The sequence below is a fragment of the Bicyclus anynana genome, chromosome 22 (assembly GCF_947172395.1).
Source record: "Bicyclus anynana chromosome 22, ilBicAnyn1.1, whole genome shotgun sequence".
Classification (NCBI taxonomy): domain Eukaryota; kingdom Metazoa; phylum Arthropoda; class Insecta; order Lepidoptera; family Nymphalidae; genus Bicyclus; species Bicyclus anynana.
This window is the reverse complement of record NC_069104.1, coordinates 730,819-741,144: the sequence shown is the minus strand read 5'-3', so window position 1 is coordinate 741,144 and position 10,326 is coordinate 730,819. Positions and strand designations below refer to the sequence as shown.

General features: G+C 34.3%; 1 protein-coding gene across 3 annotated transcripts in view; it reads left to right on the top strand.

The window, feature by feature from the left end:
* Nucleotides 1-214: 214 nt before the first annotated feature.
* Nucleotides 215-10,326, top strand: part of LOC112043827 (serine-rich adhesin for platelets) — a 60,634-nt gene continuing 50,522 nt past the window's right edge. The window contains exons 1-2 of one of the 3 annotated variants that reach the window (XM_024079438.2): nucleotides 215-283; nucleotides 1,212-1,301. The gene's annotated coding sequence lies outside the window, so the exon portion shown is untranslated. Of the gene's footprint in view, nucleotides 284-1,071; nucleotides 1,302-10,326 lie in introns of all 3 variants that reach the window. The other 2 variants (XM_024079439.2, XM_024079435.2) reach the window with 2 other exon arrangements.

The following is a 10,326-nucleotide window of genomic DNA, read 5'->3' as shown; positions in this document are numbered from 1 at the left end:
TGAAGTCCGGCACCTTAACAAAACAACTATTGAGGCATCAAAAATATTAGTAAAGATTACAACAATTAAAAAAAAAGGTGTCATTTGACATAATGAAGAAATTTGAAATGAAGACCTCCCGACCTTGACACGCCACCCCAGCTTTCACGACATTCCGCGCCGTCCTACCACCACCTACCACCACCTAGCACCACCTACCACCGTCACCACAGTCTCGGCTCACGGCTCACAGTCGCTGCCGAGCGTCAGTGCCATCCTACCGCATCCTCGGACCTCGGGACCGGTATATAAATATATCTTTCACGAATATTTATGCCAATAAGTTTTCTGAAGTGATTTAAATATTTTTTTCAAAACTTGGTGCTTTCAAACTCTTAAACGAAAATATTAAAGTTCATCATTCATATTTTATTAATATTAATAAAATTAATTAATCATATTTTTAGATTTTATGAACTCATTAAACAATAAAAATGTACCTATTTACACAGTTATATATATTTGTATGTCTGAAAAAGTTATCTAAAAGATGAAATCTGTGATTTTTGCTTTTATAAAAAGCTCATTTTCTTTTTTATTTACATTTAAATAAAAATAAGCAATAAAAAAATAACTTTAATAGCCAATCCTTTACAAGCAAGCAGTAACTTTAAATTTGAAAACCATAACGATATATATTTTCTTACCTATTTTTCAAATAAAATTTTCATAAATATCTCGTAGAATAATCAACTTATTACCTCTGAAATCTGAACGTGGTGTCGCGCACGCGCGGTTTGTCACACAATAATCATTCTTGTGACAAAATCATTAACGTAATTAAAATACAATGGCCCCTTAATTTATCAAACATAGTTTTGTCAAATCTTAAGACATTGTCCAACACGATATTTTTAACGAAAATGCCCAATTATACACTTTGCGCAACCAACCAGCCGTGAGACTCATTGTCTTGGCGCAGCTTCGCGGTTTTTGTCTATGCTTGTGTTTCTCTTATACAATATAGGGAACTCGGTAGATATGTATTTAGATTAAAGCCTTTATTATTATATGTTTCAAAACATAACGAAGTCAAGGAAAAAACGATCTCTTACAAGATTGTGTTACTTCTGAAACTGTTATGTATCATTCAGCGATATAAAAGAAAATTGATCATTAATAGGGTTTTTCGCAAGATTTCCTTTTGTAATTGCAGTAATTTTCGCATTTAGTTTGAAAGCACCCAACTGAAAGTGAACTGATTTGCGTGTGAAGTGATTAAAATCTTTTCTGTGACTCCCGCTGTGACGAAAGCTTTGGCGGTAAGTTTTAGTATTACATGTATTACATTTTTATATTGTACAACGTTTGTATTTAAGAAAACATTTAATAAACACTATACTGATTTAATATAATACACGATATCTAAATTAAAACTAAAATGTTCTTGATTGCACCATAACGATGTACACAGGATAGAAAGTACAACATAGTTTTTTTAATCTAATAATTGACCGCCCATCTAATGGTAAGTGGCAACCCATCTTAAACAAGGTTCTTCGCAGGATATGCAAGGAGCATATCCTTATGAACTCATCCAGGCAAGTATACTTATTCTGTCCCCGAAATGTCGCTAAATGTGTACCAATCTTAAGGCTGTAATCGAGGGTTATCACTTTATTATTTGAAATTCAACAACTCAGTTGATGGACACAGAGTATCGCATTATAGGACGGGTTCTTTGTATGCACAGTTGCGCTATTCTTGTGAATGTTATTTACCACTTAGCAAAAGGTGATCGTGAAAATAAATCCGTCAACCATTACTATAGAACAGTTTTGTCTGAATGTTCTAACTTTTGTCAATATAAATCCCAGGATCACTATCTAGTATCTATCTACTAATAAATAACTCATATTTCTTACTTCTTTCAATCATTCAATAATTGGAGGTTATTCATAGGATAAATTTTCTCCTAAAAAGCCGGTAACAGTAATATCTTCTGAGTATACAGACCTATACATACGTGTAGAGGACATAGACGGGTAGGATATACACTTAAAACCAGGCGACCTGCTTTGTCGTTCCTATATGTAAAAACTTTTTCTGTTACATAATCTCAACTTGTTACACATAAAACGAAAAAAGCAAGCCATATACTCGTAAGCTGCAACGCGACACATATTACTGTAGTGATTCACTATTTTGTGATTACTTCTTTTGGGTATACTGGCTTCGTAACGTAACGCGTTACGGCGCCACTCTGTCTGGCTACACTGTCTAAGTTTAAGTTATCACCTTGTCGAGTGTTCCGATTGTCTCTATCGTTCTCTATCTAACATGTTACTATAGATAGAGAGATAGCGACGAATTCGAAGCTCACACTGTCGAGTTATAAATCATCGTTACAGAATACCGCTAATGTTGATGCTCATTTTCTATAGCAAGGTAAATAATTTCCTTTTCTCTTAGCATAATCTATAATTGAATCTTAACAAAGCTGTGTGGTTGATACATCAAGATTAAATCTGTTTTTAAAGCAGTTGTTTTAGAACTGATAAAAGTTACTTTGATGCAGAGACGTCATGATTTTTTTATTCTTTGACAAGTTACATGTTGAGTACGATCTCATCAGTTATTGTGTGACGATAAAAAAAGTAAAACCTAAAAAATAAAATAAAAGTTAAATAAAATAAAATAAAATAAAATAAAATAAAATAAAACTTAAATAAACTTCTAGATAATAAAGAAATAGTTTATTTATCCTTAGCCGGTTTCTACGGCGTTGTCTTGCCTTTCGACACCAGCAATTTATACTATGCTAACTATTATAAGTGTATTTTACAGTGGAGGCTTGAAATTATTTGTACAGGGAAAATTTATACTAATATTATAAAGCTGAAGAGATGTGATTGTTTTGAAAAGATTGTGTGTTTGGTTGAACGCGCTAATTTCAGGAATTGCTGGTCAGATTTAAAAAAATCTTTCAGTGTTAGATAGCCCATTTATCGAAGAAGGTTATTGTCTATTATTTCCGTATTCCTGTGGGAACGGGAATCACGCGGATAAAACCGCACTGCGTCAGCTATATTTATATAAATAAAGATACGTGTTTAAAATTTGGTACCTACTAATATTTAATTTGTTTGTTGAAATACTTCCTTTTAATCTGTAATCTTTCTATCTTGGAATCTATCTATGTATCTCGGAACACTCGTAACTTTAATTTTAAGTTTTCGACTAATAATTATCACTAATCTTATATTATTTACCTGACGTTTGGAAAGTGCTTATAAAGTAATCCTAATTGAAACAAATGAATATTGACTATTGACTATCGGCTATTCAGGGTAAAGGATGGCGGAACGAATGTTGTGTTGTGCATAAATTTTACATTATTTTTGTACACGCGTGACAATCGTGCTCTCCGTGATTTTAGATCATTAGCTCTGTGTATGTGTGTGTGAGCAATTTCTACAATAGATTAAACGTATGCGGCACTTTCAATCATATTGTATTGATAAATTACTTTTCCCGCTTTATTTTATAATTATTAAAACAGTAGTCAAAGATTAGAAACGACCTTCACCCATTTGTTTATTGAATGAAGTTGAATTTTGTATGTTAAAAAATATGTCTACCTAAAAACCTCTGGAAAAATTATCATTAATAATAGTCAATAATGGTTATAATAATAAATATTTCGACCATGAGTTTTTAGGAAACCTACTTGCAATATCAAATTTCGAAATATAATTTTTAAAGATTTATAAAACACTTTCAACCAATAAACAGATGGTTGATCTTCTACTAATATGAAACTACTAACTGAAATCGCGCGGTTTCACCTGCGTGGTTCCCGTTCCGCTAAGAATACGGAGATAATACGCCTTTAACATTCCTCGATAAATGGGCTATCTAACACTGAAAAAATTTTTCAAATCGGTTCCTGAGTTTAGCGCGTTCAACCAAATTTTAGTCCAAACATTCTTCAGCTTTATAATATTAGTATACATTTGATCCTTCTTTACCGTTCTATGACTGGATTGCTAGATATAGTAGAGATCTGTCACCGCTACGTAGTCGATGTCCCTTGAAAGCCTACCAGGCAGCTTGCTTATCAATTCCTTATACGCAAAGATACGTTTACCCTGCCAGCTTCCGTTTTCTCTACCACCTACAATATGGGCATCAAGGCAAGCGCAGCAAATTTCACCGTAGGGTGCATCATCACATTCTCCACACAATTCGAAGAGTAAGGGGTCATTGCTAACTTCTCAAGTACATGCTAAATTTTCACGAAATTTTATTATTAACCGACTTCAAAAAAAGGAGAAGGTTCTCAATTCGGCGCGTATGTTTTTTTTTTATTTTTTTAAGGTTTGTTACCTCATAACTTCGTCATTTATTAAACAATTTTGAAAATTCTTTTTTTGTTTGAAAGAGAATTCTTTCAAATTAGTCCCATTTCATTATCATGATAATCCGTTTAGTAATTTTGTGTTAAATAAAATATGTAATTGAAATACTAGTCGGTTTCATTTTTATATTAAAAAGATTATTGACCTCCCCGTATTCGAGTCCTAGACTATATTTTCCGAAACTGAACGAGCTATCCAAGGAGTCATGTGTCAGTGTATCAAGTATAGTCGTGGGTGAGTAAGTAGTCCGTGAGTATTTTAGTAGTTAGTTAGAGTAAATTAAATAAAAAAAAAATCATTTATTTGAAGTAGGCTCAGTATACAAGCACTTTTGATACGTCAGTTAACTATTTGTAAAGATTCTACCACCGGTTCGGAAGGCAGATTCTGCTGAGAAGAAACCGGCAAAATATACATATTAAAAACATGTCCTTGCCAAGGTTTACGTTCGTTTGCCTTAACGAAGGTGTTTACTATAAACAAGCGAACAAATAAGGTTTTATCAGAGAAATGCGGTAACAGCAGGAAACATACAGGGAAATTGCATCACCCTTTGTTCATAACAAATATTATTTTTATAGAAAATAACAGTAAATTGCATACAAAATAATATATTCTTTACAGAATATAAAACCACGTGTTTTAATGATTGGTTACTTATCATTTAATACTATTAATATCTTTTCTTGGCTTTTATTTTAAAAATTATAAATAAAACTACTCTTTATTAAACGAGTGATAAACGATATCGCGTTGAAGTCTTTTGCACTAGCGTTTAAAACTGAGTGACTTAAATCAAATATTAAGTTTTTAGTTTTATTTCCTGAATATTATTATTACTGGAAAAGTAAGTTTGTTTGTTTATTACACTTTTAGGCTTTGATTTCCACCGCTCATACTGAAATTTTACATACATACATACATACATATAAAGCGAGTCGCAGGGATTCGCTGGATGCAGGCGGCTCAGTATCGTGATGTTTGGAAGTCCCTACAAAAGGCCTATGTCCTGCAGTGGACGTCCATCGGCTGATATGATGATGATGATGATGACATACATATACATACAGTCAGGTTTACAGAAAACTAACATTTACGTTTTATCCAAAAAACAGTAATATCCCCGAAATAATTCTTAAAAAAATAGAGCAACAACAAGAAGTTCCTATTTGTTTTGTTTAAAAGGCTTCTAAGCAAGAACTTTTTGAAAGTCATCGTAAGTAAAAACCCTTTTTATTCCGATATTCCCTTAGTACCAGGACACACGAGAAAAATCGCAAGGCACAGCAAGTAGCTTACTAAAACAGTAATATATTATATTACGTATTATCATTTATAATAACACGATTAGTAGGCTCAACAAGAAGCTACTGAAATGCCTTCTGTCTCACAGTACCGGCCCATTATTTCACAATTAATTGCCATTTTTTGTTTTATTCTCAGTTTTATGGTTTTTTTGCTCGAGTGACACCTGATTCTCATCGTTTTTACGTTTGTACGTTTGTACGAACATTAATTATGTCACCGGAACATATATTATTTTAATCTTCTACGTGTTTTTAAACTATTTTGTCTTTTATTTTTATTCTTTCCATTATAGTAGCTATTTCATAACTTCGTCTGCGTTTAAATATGATGTTTTTCTTAAATATTAAGTATTGCTAATTTCAAAAGTTATGGGGTTTTCATACAAAGCTTCACTTCTCGACGATATCAATCCATATTCGGCTCACTGCTGAGCTCAAGTCTCCTCTCAGAATGAGAGGGGTTAGGCCAATAGTCCACCACGCTGGCACAATGTGGATTTTCAGACTTCACACACTCACATTAAAAAAAATCTCTAGTATGCAGGTTTCCTCACGATGTCTTCCTTCACCGTTTGAGACACGTGATATTTAATTTCTTAAAATGCCCACTACTGAAAAATTGGAGGGTCATGCCCTGGACAGGATTCGAACCCACGACCTCCGGAATCGGAGGCAGATGTCATATCCACTGGGCTATCACGACTCATATACTTCAGCTTCACACACTACACACTTCACATCACTTAACTACGTTTAAATAGATACTCTTAAGCTGTATCTATATTCTACATATTTTAGTTTTGTTTGTGCCAAAAGTTTAGCTATAAATCTCCAAAGTACTTTATATTTTACAATAAAGAATCAAAACTTTAGTAGGTAAGTACACATTTTTTAAAATAATGTAGACAATGAATTCAAGTCCAGTAAAGGACACTCACTGTTCCTCAATTATAAAGAACTTAAGCACAGAATGTTAAAGTTAATATTTAATTTTACCAATACATAAAACGTAAACAATTCATACATCCTAATTTACATTTGTTACTTACTAATCGATTGGAACAAAAACATCTTTTTTTATTTTTCAAAGTACTGTCGACTTTCAACCTACATTTAGTACCTACAAATAAAACACATAATTGTGCAATGTTTGTCGATTGAACAGCAAGTAATCTTGACAGATTATTGAGTAGCATTCGATACACTGTCACTAGTGATGCGACGTATTGCTTAATGCACGAACTAATTTGTGTGTCTCAAGTCACAAGCACAGTAGCTAAGTAAATAGAAACAGGCATTCTTTGAGCAAGTTCACAATTGTATCACGTAATACATAATAATAATAGACAACATAACAATAACAGAACAGTATAAGATTGTACTAAAAATCATTAGCAACCCATATTGGGCTCACTGTTGAGCACGAGTCTTGAGACTTTCAGAACAAAAGTATTAAAACATTAGTTCACTACGCTGGCCCAATGCGGATTGGCAGACTTTACGCATAAAGAGGATTAAAATTCTAAGGTAAGTATGCAGGTTTCCTCACGATGTTTTCCCTTCGCCGTTTTGAGACATATATAGTAAATGCACATAACTGAAAAGTAGGAGGTGCAGGACCGGATTCGAACTAAGTCTTTCGAATCGAAGGCTATCATATACTGGGCTATTACGGCTCACAACAACAAAAAGCCAATGCTTAGGAACGCTTTCCGCTTGTGAGTTGAAAAACTGTTTTGCAACTTTCAAAGTATAACGCTCATACATTAACGTTACTTACGTACAGAAGCTGCTTTGACCTTTTACATGTTTCCCTATTCTTTTAGATACAATGTTTGGAGGTAGATATTAGCTGATACGTAAAATTGTGAATTCACGTAATAATAATAGAAACAACATCAATATTAGCATATTTTACCAATACAATACAAGTCCCGGCCTCCCTGTCGGAAACGGTTCAAACAGCTTGGACAGACAGATGGACGGATTCCATAAGTATTCCGAATTTTACTGTAATAAAATGACAAAGGTCAAGTAAATTGCGAGTTTTGTTTGGTTCATACTGACAATATATTTATAGCGAAGTAGGTAAACAATGTTTTGATATATCAATTAATAACTATATTTACGATGGACTACCTACCTCATTGGTGCAGTGGTTAACCAGTGTGTCTTTGAATCACGAGATCCCGGGATCGACTCCTGGTCCTGTAAAGTACCTTTTCTTTCAAAGAAAAAACAGTAAAGTTCTTGTTTCAGAGTTTGTAGCTCAGAGAGCCCAGTCCAGATTATTGTCTTTAATATTAAAATAAGCATCATCATCATTAGCAACCCATATTTGGCTCACTGTTTTTTTTGGCCGATGCGGTTTGGCAGACTTCACACACCTAGAGAAGTTAGAAAATTCTCTGGTATGGTATGACCTTAAATTAATTGCATGACCCTGGACCGTATTCGAATCTACTCTCTCCGAATCGAAGGCAGTAGGTATATCCACTGGGCTATCAGGGCTCTCAGCGGTTTAAATAATTATGATTACAAATCTACATCTTTTAGTCTTAAATATTTCCGTATTAAATTGCATAACCCAACCTAACCTTTGCATTTAGAATGAATACAACACGCGTGGATGAAAGGCTCTGCGTAGGTAAACCGTAATTGTTATGAGTTAACAAATTGACGGTTCCGTCTCGACTAACGGATGGCATTGGTCACGGTAATGTAACAGAGTTATACAATACAAACAAACCTTATGTAGGCAGATGGACACTTCCTTGCAAGTGTGCCTAACTTCCCTTGTTGTTTCAATTTATTTTCTTATTCTTTACAAGTTAGCCCTTGATTGCAATCTCACCTGATGGCAAGTGATGATGCAATCTAAGATCGAAGCAGGCTAACTTGTTAGGTGGAGGATGAAAATCCACAACTTTCGGTTTCAATACGACATCGTACCGAAACGCTAAATCGCTTGGATGTACGACTTTGCCAGTAGGGTGGTAACTAGCCACGGCCGCAGCCTCCCACCAGCCAGACCTGGACCAATTAAGAAAACCTCAATCGGCCCAGCCGGGGATCGATCCCAAGAACTCCGATTTGTAAATCCACTACTGCGCTACGGAGGCCGTCATTATTTCATTGTAATCGTGTCTTCAGCTAGTTCATAAACTCAGCGTGCTATGGCAAGAGCTATGCTTGGGATGGAATGAAGGATAACGCCAGGAACCAAGTGCATTATCAAATATTAAAATAATCAACTTAATAGTAGCTAAAGTAGTTACCTTAAAGTGCCAATGCACTGGACATGTCTGTCAGACGATGATAGAGACGAAAGGTCCTTGACTGGAGATTGTACAACTTTTTTATTTTTATTTCAAAGGTACATTAAACTTGAAAGTTTTTGGAACAACGTTTTTAGCTATAAATCCTCTTTTCATGTGACCTTTAAAAACAGCATAGTGAAGATAATAATAATGTGTTCTAGATGATGAGACAAACAAAACACTATTCGGACTATTTTGGTTAAGATATTTGCAGATTTACAGAAGATTTGTCATAAACAACTACTATCTAAGTACTGTGTACTAGTTTAAAAGGTCTCTCTAAAGGTCAGCGCAGACGGAAGCAGTGGCAAAGTGAATTGTTCTACAACAATTTATACTTCAGCTCAGTAGCGTGCATTTTATAGTGCAAATATGCCCTGCCTATCCAGAGAGATCATTACGAGCCTGTATTAGTGGAGGAATTTTCCATTTTGTACAATTTCTTCGTTAAGCTAGACTAAAGAGCTAATGCCTACTAATGCCTAGTTAAAGGCCTTCTGCACGCCACAGCTTTAGCTAATGTTTCTTTAGAGTTGGAGTCACATTTATGTTAAACGTTGTCTTCATTAACTAGTTATAAAAAACACTCTCTAAGACGCACACACAGTGAAATATAGTAATTTTGATCAAAACATCGTAATCTAAATGGAAAGTTTTAATACCTAGTTTTATGATGCTAAATATAGTAGTTTATTTAATCTTATACAATACTTAACGACAAAATAAATTAATAATTACAGAGACAATTTGAAAATTTAAACTTATATGATAGGAAAGGATTGGAGATTTTTTTAGGGTTGATCCCTTTGGACTATAGCGTACCCACTCCTAACAGATTGTACACTATCTAAAGGGTAATCTTTATCTTTGAATTTACTATTTGAAGAAAAATTATCATAAATATTTACGAATATAACAAACATTGTTTACAAAACCGTTTAAATGTATTTTAATAAGTAGCGTTATTCGCCACCACTCCGCATGTCTGCGCTGGCCTCAACGGTCCGAAGTAGGAACATTATCGTCAGTTGTGAATCGCCGGTGAATGTGCGATGGCCCGGACTCGGATCTGGGTGGGAAAGAACGACGCTCATCACAGATTACTTATACACAGAGCTTAATCAACTCTTGATTATTTTGTTAAATTATTTTAATAGTAGGAAATCCCGCTAACTACCGAAGTTGTATATAGGGTTAAAGGACACAGGACGACACGTTAGCACGTATTTTTGCATAGAAAAAAAATCAAAAAGTAAATTTCAAGTAGACTTTTGATACGTCAGTTGACTATTTGTATAG